This window comes from Dicentrarchus labrax, unplaced genomic scaffold, assembly GCF_905237075.1.
Source record: "Dicentrarchus labrax unplaced genomic scaffold, dlabrax2021, whole genome shotgun sequence".
Taxonomy (NCBI): domain Eukaryota; kingdom Metazoa; phylum Chordata; class Actinopteri; family Moronidae; genus Dicentrarchus; species Dicentrarchus labrax.
In genome coordinates this window covers 19,803,211-19,822,537 of record NW_026136713.1, presented here as the reverse complement: position 1 = coordinate 19,822,537, position 19,327 = coordinate 19,803,211, and the positions used below count along the sequence as shown (strand labels likewise).

At 38.0% G+C, this 19,327-nt stretch overlaps 1 long non-coding RNA gene across 1 annotated transcript; it reads left to right on the top strand.

Moving 5' to 3' along the window:
- The first annotated feature begins 5,377 nt into the window (after positions 1-5,377).
- On the top strand, positions 5,378-19,081 carry LOC127374800 (uncharacterized). Its single transcript, XR_007887274.1, has 2 exons — positions 5,378-17,166; positions 17,654-19,081. It is a non-coding gene; the product is annotated as an uncharacterized LOC127374800 (long non-coding RNA).
- The last annotated feature ends 246 nt before the right edge of the window (positions 19,082-19,327 follow it).

Here is a 19,327-nt window from a genome sequence, read left to right as displayed (position 1 = left end):
CTTTTTAGCTAAAATCCTAATTTAAACAGATATTGTGCCAAACTAAACATTTGAAGCTTAAAAACATCATTGAAACACAGTTTTGTGCTGTTGCTATGGTTCAGATCTCCTTGTGATGCGCTGAAAATGTCAGAAAGTCAAATTTTGCCTGTGTTCATGTATGTCATTCATGTACCTTTGCATGTTATTTTTTCACCCACCTTTCTGTTGTTTCCATCTCCAAATATCCCAGATTCGTTCTCACTTTTCAAGCTGTTGAAGTGTTTTTGGCACTGGCACTATTGTCTAGCAGGTATCATCGCTCCATCTGGTTTTAGACACCAATCAAACATTCATGCCTGTCCCATTTTAGGGTTAAAAATTCAGATTCCCTGTTTCTGTGTTAATTCAACCTATGGGGCTTTTGGGAAACCAAGTAGCAGAAAGTATGACTCATCCAGACGCCAGAGAATTGTCCTCATTAATTATTAATACCCATGGCAGTTATGAACTAAAAAAGGGATGTGGGGGGGGTATGAATCTGATATGTCCACCCCCTCCAAACTCTCCCAATCTCTCCCCCATCATTCCTCCTTCCTCTGTCATATTTTCGATCATACCGCTCTGTAATAGAACAGAAATATCATTCAGATACTTAAAAAAGACTCAAATTGGCTGGGAAAGTGTCTTTTCAGCCCAACATTTTACTGCAGTGACTTGGCTCCTGTGCAGGGTTCTGTTCCTGGAAGCTCCAGGGGTCCTTGAGGGGCTATCATGGCATCACCAGAAACGGGAGAAATAGTTTACTTGCACTGCAATTAAACTAGTACAATGAACAATGTTCAAGGAGCCTGATGTTTCTTTTAATTTGTGATTTTCTTTCTTTTCTTACTGTGCTGTTATTGTCTTAGCTGTCAGTTATGCAAATCTGTGCTGACTCCAAACTTTAAGATCATCTCTATTGTGCCTCTGAGTATATTCTGATATTATGGGGTTGCTTAGTGAAATGTACATCTATTAGGGGGAACTGCAATGGATTGTGTTTGGAAAGCATTGCTGGAATAGGAGGGTACCATGCATACAAGTTTAGAATTGGCCACAAGGGGCGCTGTGAGCTAAGAGCACAGCTGAGACTGTGAAATGGTGTGACTGGACTGCAGGAGGATTACTGCTGTTTGAAGGCTTGTGGTTAAAACAGAAAAGACAGAAAAATGTGTTTCTTTAAGTAGTGTCCTTAATTGTGGGGATTCTGGGAATTAAAAGGCAAATGACATTTCAGAGGCTGCATAACAGGCTTTTGATGACGATGATGATTATTCTTATTATTTCCAGGAATGAGTATGCACATTGAGTGAATGTGAACATTGGGTCAAGGTCTAAAACAGTGTAAGTAACACAAAAGAAAGTATCAACGGATAAAAAGAAGAAAAAAGAATCCAGGTGACCAAATTAAACAAAGGACTCAAATGTGCATACATATATGCAACAATGAATGAATGCACTGCAGACAAATACATTTTACATAGTTTTTCCATCAGTTGTCACTTAGGATGTCTTCATTTTTTTTGACTGGTGCTGGATTATTTTGCCTGAGATTAATCTCATATTGTACACTCCTGGGAAAGAGAACCTTTTTTTGTTACATCATGGTTTTGTGCTGTTTTTGTGGTTCAAATTGCCGTGTGATGCTCTAAAAATATCATTAAATCAGATTATGTTAGATTTTGCCTGTGTAGCCCCATGCACATACCTTTGCATGTTCTTGTTTGGTCTTTCTTTCTGCTGGTCCCAAATGTACTTCCTTTTTTGGCACAGACCCTTTTGTCTTGCAGATATCATTACTCAATCAGCTTTTAGACACATATAATGATAATGATGATTCTTATTTCCATAAATGGGTAATACGAGAATGAACACTGGGTCAGTGTCTATTTAGAAAACATTAAAAGTAGCCAAAAAAAAGTATTTACATAATGACGAAAGAAAACGAATACAAAGTAAAAAAAATATATTCTTAAGGGTGACTTTTACAGAAGTGGTTCCCAACCTGGGGCTAAAGGTCCAATCTCTTGTGAGATGATTAACATCATAAATTAGAAACACACAATTAGATAGATACGTTTTCTTTCTGTCTTGTCTCATGATATTTGTATCTCTGTGCAACAGGCGACGATATATTACAATTATCTTGTTTTAATCAGAACACAAGCCAAAAACGAATCGAAACCACTGTGTTGGACTACAGCCAGTAGTCAAACAATAATTTACAGCATGTGATGGGATCAACATTTAATCATCATATTCACATTTCTGTATTTAATTCTATCTTGAGTTACAGACATTTTTCTTCACCTTGCAAAGCTGCAGTCACTGTTCAGCAGATGCTTTTAAATCGCCCTTCGGGTCTTGGATGCAAAACTCTCCAACAGCACGTGACAGTTTCAGTAAAGTGAAATAAAATAAAAAATAAAATGGATGATTCAGAGACTTTAATTTCATTTTTTTAAACTGGACACTTTCCCAAGATAGTATCTTTCACAGTGTTAATGACTATAGTCATGTAGATGATATATAGAGTTTTTATATGGAAACACATGCATATAAATGTTACCTGAGATTACTCAATTGCCTCTGTCTTTTAATCTCTGTCTTTTCATCGTCAACTCACCTTTTCTCCTTTTTAATCTCATGTCAACCCTTTGAGTTTATCATTGAAAAAGGAAAACCAACACTGGAATCCATGTCTATATTTTATTACAGAAATTGCAGACATATCTTTCCTTCACTGTTAATGTGTGCATTCTATTGTTGTATGAGATTGCTTCATGTATCTTTTCAAATGAACAGAGGAATTTCACTAAATTTGTGTCTACACTAGAGAAGTCAGTGCTCTTTAATGAACAATGACAAAGGTTGGGAAGTCATAAGCCAAGAGTTTCAAGGACATATAGTTTATGAATAGTTTTTTGGAACACTGTTTTTCTTTTACAGCTGTCACTGACAAAAAGTTTAATTTTTTTCATGAGAAGTTTAAATATTAAACAGCTCTGTTGATAAAAGCTCTGTGACCTCCAAACCGATAGTTGCCATTTAAAAGTCATTCCATTTTGTAGCCTCATGTAACACTTTCCTTAAATTTCATCTTAACGTGTATAGCATATAATATTTTCCTAGTTGCAAACATTACACCAAATGCAAAATTTCAAAATGTATTTTTGTTTCCCAAAATGGTATTTTGAATATTGAGGTAACGTCAAAGGATCATACAGTGTTTTAACTAGAAATCACGCATAATTGTACTGTTTTTCACCATTTTCCAATGCATGCTATGCAAGATTAGATTGTATTCATTTATTCCAAAGTTCAAAACAGCCATTGGTTTCCGTTCATTTCTGTAATGTATAAAAAATCAATTAGCTGACCAACATCAAAGCAAAATTGATTGTGTTGTTTAATTTATCACAGTGAACATCAAGTCTACATCCATTTTGGTCAAAGTGACATTATGACTGTATAATAGTGCAGTTTTACACATTAAGAGTTTATTTGTCAGGAGAAGTACTGTTCAACCTAAAAAAAATAAATAAAAAATGTTTAGTGGTTCTGGAGAGCTTTGTCAAGAGCTTGAGTCATATCAGTGATTGAAAGTCACTCTGTTGCATCTACTACAACTTCAAATTCGATGATTGTGTCCAGTGTGTACATTTAGAAGGATCTATTGGCAGAAATGAAATATACAATACATAGGTATATTTTCATTAGTGTATAATCACCTGAAAATAGGAACTGTTGCATTTCTGTTACGTTAGAATGAGCAGTTTCTATCTATAGACGCCCTGGGTGGCCTTCATGCCATGTTGAACCAACATGTTTCTACAGTAGCCCAGAACAGACAAACCAAACATTGGAACTAGATAGGGCAGTTCACGTGTTTTGCAGCCCCTGTAGTTTCTCCCTTGTGTATGAAATGGAGGGCAAAACAAGATTTGCTATTTACAACTACACCTTTAGATGCCACTAAATCAAACACACAGGACCTTAAATGAAAGTATGATGCTAAATGCTGTTGTTTTAAAAGTCTGCACTACATTACCTTATAACATGTATTGACACAACAATAATGCAGACCTGATATTCAGTGTGAGGGATTGACAACTCAAGCTAATTTAAAGATTGGTCTATTGCATAGAAATAAATGGAGACCGATGGATGTCTGGAAAAACATTCTAAATACATACAAATGTATGAAATCAGTCATTCATAATGCATGAGACAAACATGTCAAACCACTGGTATGGTTCTTTGAAATATACTATTGTGGGGTTGAACAATGTTTCCCTGCATAACATACGTTTCCAGGATCAAGTGGTGGATCCAGCAACGTGAACAGTAAATAGTGCTATTTAGTAGTTTGTTATCCCTTTCATACATTATATAATTTGTTATGGCAACAATTGTGCATCTATCTCCATTGGTTCATCTGTTGGCTTTAATGCTACAACCTTTTTTAAACTGAGGGATATATTTCAAGATGAAACTATTAACTCCCAAGTTTTTCTCTATCCTTTTGGTTGTATTTATGTGTTATTTGCTTTAATTACACTGTTGTTTTCTCTTTGACACCTCATTAAGCTGTGGGGGCACATTTGTAGCAGTGGTGGCCCATGTCTGCTGAATGCCAACAATGTGCTCAGGAATGGTAACGGAGCATTACTGGCATCCGCTGCGGTCAGGCGGCCATTTGAGGAGGGATGAAAGGGGATGGCATCTCCCCGGTTACCGCAAATTACCCAATGCATCCCCAATGAGAGGAAAACAATGCCTCACCTCCCCACCAGCTGCCTCATTAAATGTGGACAAAATCCACCAGTGCTGCTCTGTTGTAGCTGCTTGGCTGCCATTTTCACACCATTTAGTGACATTCATAAAAGCCGACCGGAGGCAATCTCCTGTTACCTGTCTGTTGAGGCCATCACAGCCTCAGGGGGTCAACCTAAGAAGAGTTCAACAAATGTATTTGGATAATTTAATATGTGCCTTCCAGATGATATACAGAAGGCGTGTGTTTCTTTAGCCCCTAAAGTCATGAAACCTAAGCAACGGAGTCCAAACTTTCAGCAGAGGCACAACATCTTTTCTCAAGACAGCAGTCTTAAAATCTCCTGTTACTCATTTTTCCTGGATTTAATCTAAAGCAGCCACCACATATTAAAGGACAGCACTCCAGTAGAAGTTCACTGCCCCTCCAAGGCCACACCATGGAATTAATTTATTTTCTCAGTCACATTCTGTCCTTTAAATACTTTTTTGAGCAGCTTGGTTCAGAAAGGATAATGAATTCCTGACAAAGATGAGATATCCACAATCCAAAAAAAAAAAAAAGTGACACCTGCTCTCACAGAATAATTGAGAGAACATAAAGTAAAAGTCACTATTCAATGATACTATTACTACCTGTCTGAGGCTAATACACTTGATATATTTTGTCTTTTTCTGTGAGTGAACATCAGGAAGCAAGATCCTATCATACATATATGATTTCTGTTATCAAAGCCTATGTCCATGCACCTGCAACCTTTTCACCTGAAACATGAAGTCATATGACCTTCGTTGAATGACTGCCAATGGTTGGTGTATTCACTTTTAATCCAGGTGTGTAATTAATGGGTCATGTTGTGTCATGTTGGTGTAAGGTTCCCATACATGACCAAGTTAGGGAGCTTAGATTTCCAACCGGGCCAAATCCTTGTGGAATCATAAAAGGGTTAGGTTACGAAGGCCTGTTGTTGATAACTACTGGAAAGTTAACCTTAAAATATTGATTTCAAGGTTAAATTTGAGGTTAAAGCCCCCCTCCACTTTTTCCTTTTGTCCCTACAGTTAGCTGTTTGGGCTCCATTGTGCAGAATAGGATATGTGCAGAGTTTGACATCTTTTGAAAGTTGAAAGTTGCTCTGTGCTCAGTGAAAATCAATTTTAAGGAGGCGGGCCTACAAGCATGATTTGTGACATCACAAATGGTGTGTCAGTCAATCCTGGTCCAGTATGCAATTTGCATGTGTGATGTAGAAACCTGATGCTGTCAGTGCACATACACTGAGAATGGACTCTACATCTCTAGAGACTCATTATTGTTCCAGGCAGACTATTTGTGTATATGTCTTATTAACTGTCTGGAGGGGATCTTCAAATTTTTATCTTGTACATCTTGAAAACAGCATGAATTATATACGCTGACCCCCATTCCCAGTGCTTTAGTTGCTAACTGTGTCAGAATGCATGAAAATGTTATATCCAACTTTCTATCGTATGTCAGCTTTAACCTTGAAGTGGCTACGCACCCACAGTCCACCTACGCATGTGTTTTCACTTATGTTGCCTGATTATACCGCTCTAGACTGTGTGGGTGTGTACAAACTACATTTGATTGACATCTCCCTCACCCTCCTGTTACTGTGCTTGCACCGTTGAGACAACTTATCCTGTTACCATTCTTTTTCCCACATACTGTAGACCTTTATCACGGCAGACATTTTGACTTGTCATAACAGGAAATATATCAGTGTACCACATTTCACTAAGGATGGCTCAGTTCCATCAAGAATCCAGTCAGCCCTGACAGTACCAGGACCCTGAAACTGGCTCACCTGAATGGAATGCAGTCATTATTAATGTTTTTAATTCCAGCTGTATTAACCTACTATGAAAAAATTTATAAAAAAGGTCAACATACATACATACTACCTGCTGAATATAAACAGTAGGGCTATAGACCTGTTCTACTTACCTAATTTTAATGTTTAAGGTTTTCTCTTACATTCCCTTCAGCACTCACTGTGATCCCTCTACATCTCCTGTGTGTGTTTGCTTTGCCTTTATCCCAAGAGGAGGAAGACAAAATACACAAATCATTTTGCTAAGTGGAGTGGAGTGCCGCAGGGATGACGTACTTGTGTAGGCCAACCCAAAAGTTAGCACCGCCCTGGTTCCTTCTACAAAAAGCCAGAGGGATTTTGGACTGCATGTTCCGCAAGAGATTCTTTACAAATACGGACAAGTGTTAGGATTTATGATTTTTGAACCGTAAATGCAATCGCTAGAAGTAAAAAGAAACTAAATACAGCACAGTCGCATGATTTGAACCTCACCACTGCTAAACTTCCAAGTGTTCCGAGTACAAACACAACAAGGCTGTAAGGGACACTAGTGAATAGATCAGTCTCTGTGTTTGGAGCGCTGACATTTAATGTCACTAATAGTAGTAGTAGTGTAGTGTCTCATTTAGCCAGTTGTTAGCAACTGCCTTTGTAAAGACACATAAAAGCTTTCAAATTTACAAGTGAGTTATTTACCAAAAGGTTTTATATCGTAGAACAAAACGTAAAAATCTCTTAAGCTTGTGGTAACCCCAGAATTTATCCTAGGTATCCAACCAAAAACGCATTCAGAAAACCCTTTGACTTCAACTTGAGGGAACCGGAGGTGGATAAATGCTCACTCTTTCTGGGTTTTAGGAATCCTGCAGTATTCTGTATTACAGCGAAATAATACTTTAGTTTTGTTTTGTTATTACAAGCTTCATTTTACAAGTATTTTATTGTTTTAGGTGGTCTAACTGTACACGCGGCTGGTTAATTAGCTAGAAGTTTAGCTAATATTTTAGCCTAGCTAATAAAGCTACATTTTAAACATCACATATTCTTTTCTGCATAGTACGTAGCAAATAGCATGCTGCCTTCAGAACAATCTAGTGAATACAAAGTCTCGCAAAATGACTTAGCTACTTTACTCCTCAGACACTCTGCATCACAGTAATTCTGAATCATCACATTAAAGCAGCCAAAAGCCTTAAAAGTCATTAAATCCCTTAATTCATAATTTTGACAGATGAGCCTTAAAAGTCATTGTTAAACCAATTCATGTTGGCTTGGGAGCAGCTGCATGTGTAATGTATCTGAGCACAGGCTGTGATTAATGTGCTGCTGTTTCCTCTGGGTGCAAACATACACCTGTTTCTATTTTATTACATTGATCTATGAGAGATCAATGAAGGCAAGGGAACAATTGCAGACAAGTAGAGGAGACACACTCAGACCTTTGGGACAGCCCCTAGAGGTCGCGCACTTGTTTGTGTGTATGTGCGTATGTGTGCGGACATGTTTTCCTTTGCAGAAATCCCAGGAGAGCACACCAGGCTTTCCCTTCTCTCGCTAATCAATAGCGTATATTTGTATCATGAAACCTGAGCCTCCTGGAACATACGGCTAAGAAGTGTTTCATTTAGAAAATCAAGTAAAATAAAATGTTTCATATAATGTAATCACTGTCCTTTTTGGTTCTTTCTATCACTAATAACACGGTAAGGGAGACCCTGTAACCAGGCCATGGAAGTGTTTTCATTTGTTGTTACTTACTCAATTCCTCAAGGCTCATTTTCTAGAAAAAACTTTAACAACGAAAATGTACTCCAGGCCTTATGATTGACAGGTGATCTCCAATGACTTTAACACCAAGCGACTCATGGGATACCGCCTTAAAATGTCTGCGGTTACAGCCGCAATCATCCTTCTTCCTTTCTCCCTGCCTGCCAATCTGTCTTGTTTGCCTTTCTTTCCATCCATCCATCGTCTCATTTCCCTGTCTTTTCTCTTTGCTGTACCTGAGCTGAATTATGATCTGTAGTCTTCCCTGATACATTGTGATTGATTGGGCTTTCTAGCTAACTAATGAATTGGCCCCTCAAGGACATGTAGCGGGCCAGCTTTGGTATTAATGTGGACTCTGCTGAAGGCAGCTCAAAGACTCCTGACACCACAGATTTAGCGCTTACAGTGTTTATTTGGATTTGGCTTTTGCAGGGGGTTTGTTGGGATTTAATTTTTAAATAGCTACCAATTGCATTTCTAATAGCTTTTTGCATATTGTCTCATAGTCATATGCAGCAGGGAAATGATGGTCCTTCTTTTTTTGTGATGACATGGCAAATGATGTTTTAATACACAGGTAATAGAACAGTAGTCATCAGTGAAGCATTGGGTGGAACATCTTAGTTAGACAATCATTTAAAATATGGATTTTGTTTTCTCTCTTAAATCGTAAAATGGTTGCTGTGTTGTGTGTATATGTACTTAAAGCTGTACTCATCAATATTTTCATATTAAAAAGGGATTAAATGACTTATGTGCAAAGTGAAAGGTGTCCTTCATAATGACGGACACACAGGGAATCATCCGCTCTCCAGATCCCCTCAGCTCTACGGAGTTTTTTGGCATCTTTCGGGTCATTGTTTTATTCTTACGGCCCAAAACTTCCTGTTTGGCTACCTGCTCTCTGATAAACAGCCAGATATTTCCCACAAGAGTTGGTGGAGACCAAAAACGAACACTACTGGCAAACATGTATCTATGATCCTTTGATCATGAAGGTGACACTACTCTATGAGTACAGTAAATAGGCTATGATATAGTAGTATAATAATAATGAGTATATATAGTATTGAGTATAATGAGTATATATACTATACAGTTTATGATATTTAATATTCAAGACAAAACTGACAAAGAGCGGGATTGAGAGAAAAAAGGCACAATTATAAAGCCGTCTGCTACTTCAGCACCACGGACAGTGGCAGGGATTGATCAGTACACAGCAGTTAGTTACTGATACCTCAGAGCCATGGCCGGTGCCACAGATTCTAACGTGCACAAACCTCACTCAAATAAAGGATCAATGATTAAGACAGACTAGACAGAAATATTAAACTAAACAACCCCACTGCCCCTGCACTCTGTCTGCTGCTAGGGGGTCTTTTTGCAAACAAGGGAAATGGTATCCCCTCGTATCCCCACTCAGTTCACCTGCTGGCTAAGAGGAGAGTGAATATTGGACTAACATTCATCAGATGGCCAGAAACATAACTTGAGATGAATGATGAATTAATTTTGCTCCATGTCTGCTGGATATTTATATAGGCAATTGTTTGCTAACAAAATTAAATTATGTGATATGTCTGTAGCTTCACATGGCCAGAAAATATGAATGCAGCATTAAATGACTAAAGTGACTGTTGTTTGTAACTACATGATCCATATTAGCATGAGTTATGAGCCTCATCTGTAATTTTAATGGTTAACAAAACTATAGAAAACATTGGTTTGCCCCTTTTTTTTGGCATTGACCATTGCTTTGAATGGATAAAATAACACCACTGTCAGCAGATAACATCAGCTAATTCATTCCATAACAGCTTCTCAACAAAAAGTGAGAAGATTTTGGGTTTTAAATAATGTTTAACTTAAGTTACTTATGAATGGTGAAAGCCTATTATATATATTTAGATTAATAAAGGATTCAAAAGGAAAATGCTCTCAAAGCCTAATCCTAATTCTGGTGTTTTTTATCCCATGGCTTATATATGGCCCATAATATCCAAATCAACTCCTGCCAGTCACAAGTTTAGTTTGTTTGGTTTGACATGATTTGAAATGAAAAATAAGTGAGTCACTGTAATATTATTCCAGTGTTGAATTGTGCCTTCCCGAACTGTCTATTTTGTCCAGTACTTCTGTGATGCATCAAAATATTTTATGCATTCATCATCTGCTTCTATGTGTTTATCTCATTTCCAGAGCGCAAACTGAATCAGCACCTGCTGTGATGGTTGGTCATGCAAAAACAAGCGTGTAGGTCCATAAATACTATGAGGAGCGGATGAATTTCAGACATTTTAATGGAGCTTTTACAGTTGATGTGAGAACACATTTTGATCTGCTGTGTTTGAACACATACATCTTATTGGTGTGCCTTTCATCATTTCAAGGAGGTTTGTCTTTGTTTTGTGTCTAATAACAGCATGATCATGGTAAATACTAATATTGATTCCCCCTGCATCATAGGATGCAAACCTTTTTATGATAAAAAAAAGAAATCACATTTATCAACACCCATAGAGGCTACATATTGGTGACACATTTTTCAAGCCATGAAGTGGAATATGTATCTGTGGTGTCCGCTATTGAGCAGATGGAGGCAAATCACGGTGGACATCAATGTCAACGTGCATCTTCTTTAAAGTGAGAGGTCAGTCTGTCAGTCTCTGTGCATGTTTCACAATTCCATATGAAGCCGAGGAGAGGGCATGTTTGTCATTGAAAGTTTGCAGCACCGTCAATATTTGTATCTGCTCTCTGTCTATTCCATCCTTGTTTGGTTTTCATATTCTGAATGTCATAGTAATATTGCCAAGTTTGACGATATTGATTTGTGCAGGGAAATGTGGCAAACAATATGGTTATATGGGCCTAGAGTATCAGCACAACTGCTAATTCAACCCCCAGCTTTTTTTTTCAATATCTGTGGTATATCATGGAATGCCAGATTCACGGTATATGCAAATACATTGGACAAAAATGTTATTGTTTTACAGATTCAAATCCATATCACCAGAATATTTAACCTTTATTTAATCAGCTCGTCTCACTGAGATCAATGTCTCTTTTGCAAGAGAGACGTGAGTACCAGAGTAACAGAAAGAAAGAAAAGCAAACACAGTCAGCCGTAGCAAAAGCACAAACAGCATCAGATACAATCACACACATCTCGAATGTAGCCTATGTTTACATATTTGTCAGAGCTACCTATGTAGTCCTGATCTCAGAAATACCCAGATTCAAACACTTGAGGTTCCTGGGGCAAAAATGAGCTGTGATGTTAGCACAGTGCTAATACTAGCTTCTGACATTGTGCCTTTGGTCAAAACGGGTCCTCAAAATTGGGCAATACTACAGGACACCATTTAAAGACCTTGTTATGGTGGATATTCCACAAATGCTACACAGAGCAAACTAGGGCTTTTGGTGCCCCTGAGGGTCAGGGACTGTGGGCTAGTTGCCCAATTTGACAGATTGATAATCCAGCCTTGCAGATACCCATATTAAAACCGCATTGGATAAATTCAAATACATTGGGCTTAAGAGGGAAAACTGCTCAATTCAAAAGTGGATCTTCTTCTTAAATGAGGCTTGCTTATGAACTGATTGGTGTATCTTGTTAATGGAAGCAATATATGAACAGTTCTGGTACAAACAAAAAGGTGGTGGGGGTCAAAGCAAGATTGTGTTGTTCTCATTAATGGGAAAGATGCTGCAAACATTTCACTGCACTGGGGACTATTCACAGTCTAGGTTTTAACCTATGATGTCAGACAGGTCAGAGACATTGCCTGACTTGAGTCCAATTTAGGTTAATCTCTTAAAATTGCACTGGTTATCCTGACAACATTGACTAAGTTTTTATCAGGGCACCTCAGCGAGGAGCAAACCTGTGAACACCGTGCCACAGATCACTCTGCTGTTATCGAGTGCCCCTTTCATTGCACACAGTTTGCCTTTCCACTCACAAGATGTGTTTTGCATTGTGCTGCATTATGTAACGTGTCTCAGTAAACACAACAGTTACCAGAACTAGTTCCAGAGTGTAGGGAATACAGTGTATGTTGTTTGCCCCAAAGCACTGCTGTTTGTTCAGTCAGTCATACATTAACGTAGCCACTAGGATCTTACTAACTGCGATGGATAACATTTATGTTGTTAGATACATTTTAATCCGCTGGTTTGTGTCTGGTGATGTAATGACTTCTGTTTTGTGTGTGTGTGTGTGTGTGTGTGTGTGTGTGTGTGTGTGTGTGTGTGTGTGTGTGTGTGTGTGTGTGTGTGTGAGAGAGAGAGAATAAATACCTTTGCTCATTTGCCAGTATCAATACTGGCCTTTTCAGCATTCAAACCCAGAAAAAAACATGAAATAAGACCAATGTGTGTATCTGTGTGTGTGTGTGTGTGTGTGTGTGTGTGTGTGTGTGTGTGTGTGATAACCACAGTGTTTCCTTACCTGCAGTGCTTTCATGCTCTCATATTACGAGTTCTCTATCACTTATCTCTCTTTCTCTCTCTCCAACACCTCCTCTCTCCTTCTCTCTCTCTCTCTCTCTCTCTCTCTCTCTCTCTCTCTGTCACTCTCTCTCTCTCTCTTGCTTGCCAAGCCAGCCGGTGTTGACGATGCACTAGCTGTTGAAAGAGAACGAGTGTGTGTGTGTGTGTGTGTGTGTGCTGTTGACGGAGCTGAGAGATTTAATTGACACCCACAGAGAAAATTATACAAGCTTCCAAATGCTGTGTGTGTATGTTTAATGTTTTTCTGCATCTATGTGTGTGTTTTTATGCTCATGCCCACCCGTGAAAGCTGTGCGCATGAGAACAGGGACTCTTGTGTGCATGGAACTGTTTTTCTCTGTGTTTCATAGAGGCAGTTCACATTACCGTTTCACTGCTGTCCTCCAATGCTCCTCTTATTCTCTCTTCCCCTCCTTTCTTCCATCTTTCATTCTCATTCATTCAGTATTCTCTTTCTCTTGTATCCCCGTAGCTCATCCTCTGATGTGCTGTATAATGACGATCTTTAATCTATTGTCTTTTTACAACATGATGTAATCCAAACACACGGAATTACAACATATCCTGAAAGCTGTTATCTTTCTCCTGTCTGTGATTTAATATGAATTTGCATCCTCCATTGGTTGTGCTTATCTTTTAACCGTAGGCTCATGGTGGATGAATTAGAACACAGCATAAAAAAATCCCCATGAGATATACATCATTTGAATTTTTAACTTAGAGGACCAGTGAGTAGAATTTAGATTGCAACTAACTGAACACCACTCGCATCTGTGTTTGACAACCAGGGAATGAGAACGGCCTGAAATGCATTGGATAAACTACGGTGGCCGCAAAACTCACCAACAATGTGAAAAAACATGGTGGTTCAACATGGTGGACTCCATGGAAGAAACCGGTGTCGTCTTAGATAAAAACAGCTCATTCTAAGGTAACAAAAACAAAGTGTTGCACATAGTGACAATCCCACAGAGAGGTAACATTTGACTCTACAGATCTAAAAAAGCATTTTAACATCTTTTATGTTCTTCTATCTTAAGTGCATTGTCTTGGTTTTGAAGGCTTGCAACTTTACTGTTTCAGTTTCCAGTAGCAACAGGCAGCTGTTTTTAGCAAAAAAGCTCCAATAAACCCACTGTGGGACTAACTTGTGAACATACCAAAGCAGCTAAAGAGACAGACATTTCTCAAAACTAAATGTTATAATGGAAAACTGACCCAGGATCTGCCATAAATGATTTCATCACATCTGCTGTGATCCCATTAGACAGCCACTGTCACTGCTGTGAGGTTCGTTTTACATACATGGATACAGTTATACTCACATGTTTGATGTATTAAATAATTAATGAGGGGAAAATAGAAATAGGCAAGTAAAATACACAAATACCTCAAAAATGTATGTAATTTTACAGAAACCTAAATGAAATTGAATCCTACGTAGATTACACCTTGGAAAATAGCAAAATATAATCCCTTTGAGAGATTGTTTTCCTCTTTTTCCTGTGCACACAGTGCTGGAGCATGTGCTTCTGGAATGTATATTACAAGTATCTGATCTATGCACACATACATCTACATATCCATTAGCTACATATGCAGATCATTGTAGACAGAGATCATATACAGTCAAACATAGCGTATGTTTAATCCCCCTTTTTATCTATCTCTCTGCTGCCCTGTTGCCTTTTACAGCCCCAGGAAAGCAGTTTCATGCATGATAAATTTTACATCATAGTCTGTGTTTTTTTTTTCGTGCTGGAATATGCAGATGATGTGGCAAAATCAATGAGCGTATGACGTTAGCTAATCCTGTTGATGTGCGTTTGTTTAAGAATGCGTATGCGTCAGTCTATGTGCGGGAACGCACACACTAGTGCTATGAAAGTTTGCAGTGCATTCACACTACACACATACAAAAATATAATTCAAATTCAATAAAAACAAATAAAACAATATATAAAGTTGTTTATATACATACATATGGGTATAACCCAGCTAACTAGTAGCGTCTCTAGATAACAAAACACAAATATTCGTATATTCAGCTGATGTACGAATATAAACAACATAGCCGTTGCCATGGTTAAAATCTACTGCAACCAATCATTTAATCATATTTTCAGCAATAAAGCGTTGAAACATGATTTGAAACAAAAATGTAGCAAGTTTGAAGGACCTACCGGCCACTGCATCTACATTCGCAGCCGTTGCCATGGCGTCACCAATGTTTGTGTTTGTCCACATAAAAACTGCGTCTCTATCCCGAGTGGTGGGTGTTTGTGTGTTCTGAATATGTGTGTATGTATTCGTGAAAGTCTTTTCAGAAGAAAGAGGCTGAATAAACATTTGTAGAGCCATAACTCTGATTCATCTACATGTGCCACCACAAATGTGTTGTGTGTGTGTGTGTGTGTGTGTGTGTGTGTGTGTGTGTGTGTGAGGCCAAGAAAAAAAATACAAAGAAAACTGAAAAAAAAATACAGAAAAGGCCAAAATGATGTGATCCATGAGACTGATGTGACTGAAACGTATTAGAAAATTGTGTCAAAGAAAGTTTTTTGTATGCATGCAAACATCTACCTCCATAAAAGAAATGTGTGTGGGAGAGAGGAGATAAAGAGTGTGAATATGGAAGCACTGGTCACACTACTGATATGTATATCACAAAATAATCTTAGTCCGTATAAGGACAGCGATCTAAAAGACACATTTCCATATAAATTAATGTTCTGCACTCAACCCACAGTGATTCATTGAGATGCATGTTAGACTGTATAAACACCACTCAATGGAAATGACGAAAACCTCTCTCAGCAGTGTAGTGGTATTTGTGGAGGCGCTTTGCTGTGACCTCAGCATCCTATATGTTTCAGTGGTAATTAGGGTTAAAACCCAGGGTGCTCTTTAAATGTAGAAAAATACTTCTGCTCTTTCTAGAGTTTGAACAAAAGTAAGCGTGTACTAAATCAGATGGTAAACAGTGAGTTACAGAAACAGTGTGTTTATTATCTTCAGGGAATAGAAAAAGTATTTTAATGTCAAATTAACACACGCTGCACAAATTCAATATGTTATTTGTATCCAAATCTGCTGTAGCTTGAGAACAGTCAGCCCAGTGTCAACAAACAGTTGGCTTTTGGATTTGCTAGCAAGCTAACTAGCCAGCAGGCTAACTATAGTAAACAATCCAACCAATATTGACTGCTAGCCATGGCAAATGATCGCTGTCGACAAGTGCCAATTTATGAATTTGAGAATCTTGTACACATTTCACTTGAGCCATGTAATTGCACCAAAGTGCCATGAACACATCAAGGACCACAATATTAAACATATTAGACAAAGATACCACTAGGGGCAAATCAAATGATTAACTGTATTAAGATGATAAAGAGATACTTAGAGATCTAAAATGTGCAACAAAGACAGACTATTTGCATATGTCGCAATATATGTCTGGAGGGGGCATGTATTGCGACATATGCAAATAGTCAGTTTGTGTTTTTTTCCACAAAAAAGTACAAATGCCACATTTAAGTCCTTATAAAGGTTACTTCTCCTTCTACCTCATTAAAAATTCCATAATCTATGAATATGCACATTTAGTTAATTTCTGCAGTTTTCCTGCTGGGCACAAGATGTCCCTCACTTCACCATTACCAGTGTGTGCACTTATGGCTTCAAGTTTCTGCATCACACCTAATTTGCATCAGGTTTGACTTACAAACTATTCAAATCACAGATCATGCTTGTAGGCCCCGCTCTGTAAAATCCGATTTTAAGTAAGCTCAGACAAACTTTCCACTTCGAGCAGATCGATGTGAAAACGTTTTTATATTGTCAAACTCTGCACATTGATCATTCTGCACAGTGTAGCTCAAAGGTCCAACAGTAGAAAGTTTAGATTTGTGGCTCAGAGTGAAATATATTGGTAACTATAGAATGGATCATCATGAAATGTACTAGATATAGTCAAGGCCCATGGAGGACACATTCAAATGACTGATCTGCAGAATCTTCCTTCACAGCAGGTCAGAGTTTTCACATTCATGTTTCGCATACACTGCTTTACAATTGTTTTGGTAACTTGACTTTTCCTCTTGTGCCACCAGCAGGTTGACAGTTTTTATCCACAGCAATTGGATGGGTTGCCCTGAAATCTGGCGCATACATCAATGGTCCCCAGAGGCCTGCATAACTTTGATCCCATTCTCTTTCATCTGATGCCATCATCAGGGTAAAATATTGTGATTTATGACAAAGATACTCTGTACATTAACACGGTAAACATTGTACCTGCCAAACATTTGCATGTTAGCATTGTCCTTCTGAGCATCTTAACATTCTGATGTTAGCATTTAGCTCAAAACACACTTTTCCAGCCTCACAGAGCCGCTGGCTGTAGTCTTCTTAACGTGTTCTTTCTCTCTCTCATACTATCTTAATGCATTTTGTCTTTGTCTCCTCCTGTCTCTGTTTGTCTTCTCTTTCTGTGTATTTTTGCAAGAATTGCAATTAATTCCATTATTTTTGAACCCAACAACTACTTTCATTATTGTATTAAATTGTTCTGTGTGATAAAAAAAGAAATACAAATAAAATAGAATGTGCTGTTTTTTTAAAAAGAACTAATCACTGCAAAGTTTTTCTGTTGTCCAATTATAGACGCTCCAAAAACTGTGCTCAAATGTTTACCACTGTCAAAAAAATTGCTTTTTTTTCAGATGATGTGATTAGGAAAAGGAGGCTTCCCTGTGAAAGATCATAGCAACACCTTTGAATTGGAATCATTCAGATATGTCAAACTAACCTCAACAACTTCAGAATTCTGCCTTTCACTGTCACTTGGCTTCAACTTCCCAAACAACATAACTGGCGAGAGGAGAGTGAACTTGCAACTCTTAAGTGTGAATGTACTTGAAGAGAAGGCTGTTGCAGTTCACCCAGTCCATTGCATGCTCAATTTCATAATATAATTTCTTCCTAAGGGGAGAACATCTCTACTTACAATCATAGTCAATAGAACAAACTGTTTTGGATGTACACTATGTCAGTTGGTCAGTTGTTGCCTTCAGCATCAGGAGGATAAAGCAACTCTTTCTGCATAATCAAGAGGGAAAATCAAAAGCCCCAAATCAACTATCAAGACATACACCGATGATGTCATGAGGAGCCATTCTATTGAGTTAAAATATATATGAACTTCAGGCTCCCAGCTCTGAATTACAAAATGTTCCCATTTGCCAAATTCACTATGGGTGCATTCAGTGTCCAGGCCGCTGTTTCATTATTTACAGTTTGTGGAAAAGCTCCAGGATTTGTCCTTTTGACACTATCACTACAGTTAGTCAGAAACTGCTTCATTTTTTAACAAAGCTAAAACTGTGTTGTTTGTAGGTGAAGTGTCCTTTAAAAGAGTTTTATTTCAGCATTCTCAAATCTATACTGGACTGTTAAAGATTACGCCAAGAATGCATGAAATCAGGTAGAAAAGAGCAGGAGTTGCTTTGTGATACTGTTAGGCTTTATCAAACAACACTGGATATGCATTCGTCATACATGTTTGATGATCCTCAACAGATACATGTAAAGCAACATACACACTGTGCATCAGTTGTCTACAATAATAGAATTATGCAGCATTATTGCAGAGAGGCACAAATGATTCAAAGTGTAATTTTAATTGTATATTAAATAAAGACTGTAAAGTATAACTATAACCCAACTATTGTTATGAGTTTGATCACAGATCTAATTTATCTGAATGTAACTCCTATTCCAAGCTAATCTTTATTTTCTGCTCGATGCAGCTCTTTCATCTGCCTCTCACTGGCACTTGAAGAGGCCTTTGGCTTTAGCACCTCGCTGCAGTGCTGCATCTAAAATTATAACTCTCAAAGTGGGCCAAAGAGATTTAGATTTCACTGCACCGATGTGTAGGTGCCCTGATGCTGGGCTAGAGAGGTCCTCATGTTAGGCTTCACATATCGTGAGATTGTTTCATTTAAATCTTTGACATAATCTCACCCAATCTGATTTGGATACAGTGTCTTAGAGTTGTCAGTTTCCTTCCCAGTACTGCTGTTATTGTCTTCAGTGTCTACAGTGCAAGCTAAAACATCATAGCAACAATAAAAATATTTTTTCTTGTTTGACTGTGTCAGAGTTGAAGTGTTTTCATATCAATGCAGCATTAAATGTTCACTGTGCTTCCTGTCATTCACCAGGCACCAGCAGGATAAAATGGAAGTCTGTTGCCTTAGAAACTTGATTTCTTGGCAACAGTTTACTTTAAATGTCAACTTACATGAGTTTTGTAAGTGTAATAATGCTTTCGTCCGACCTGCCCACTCAGCTGAAATTTTCTTGCACTTACAATTGACAACTACAATTTCATT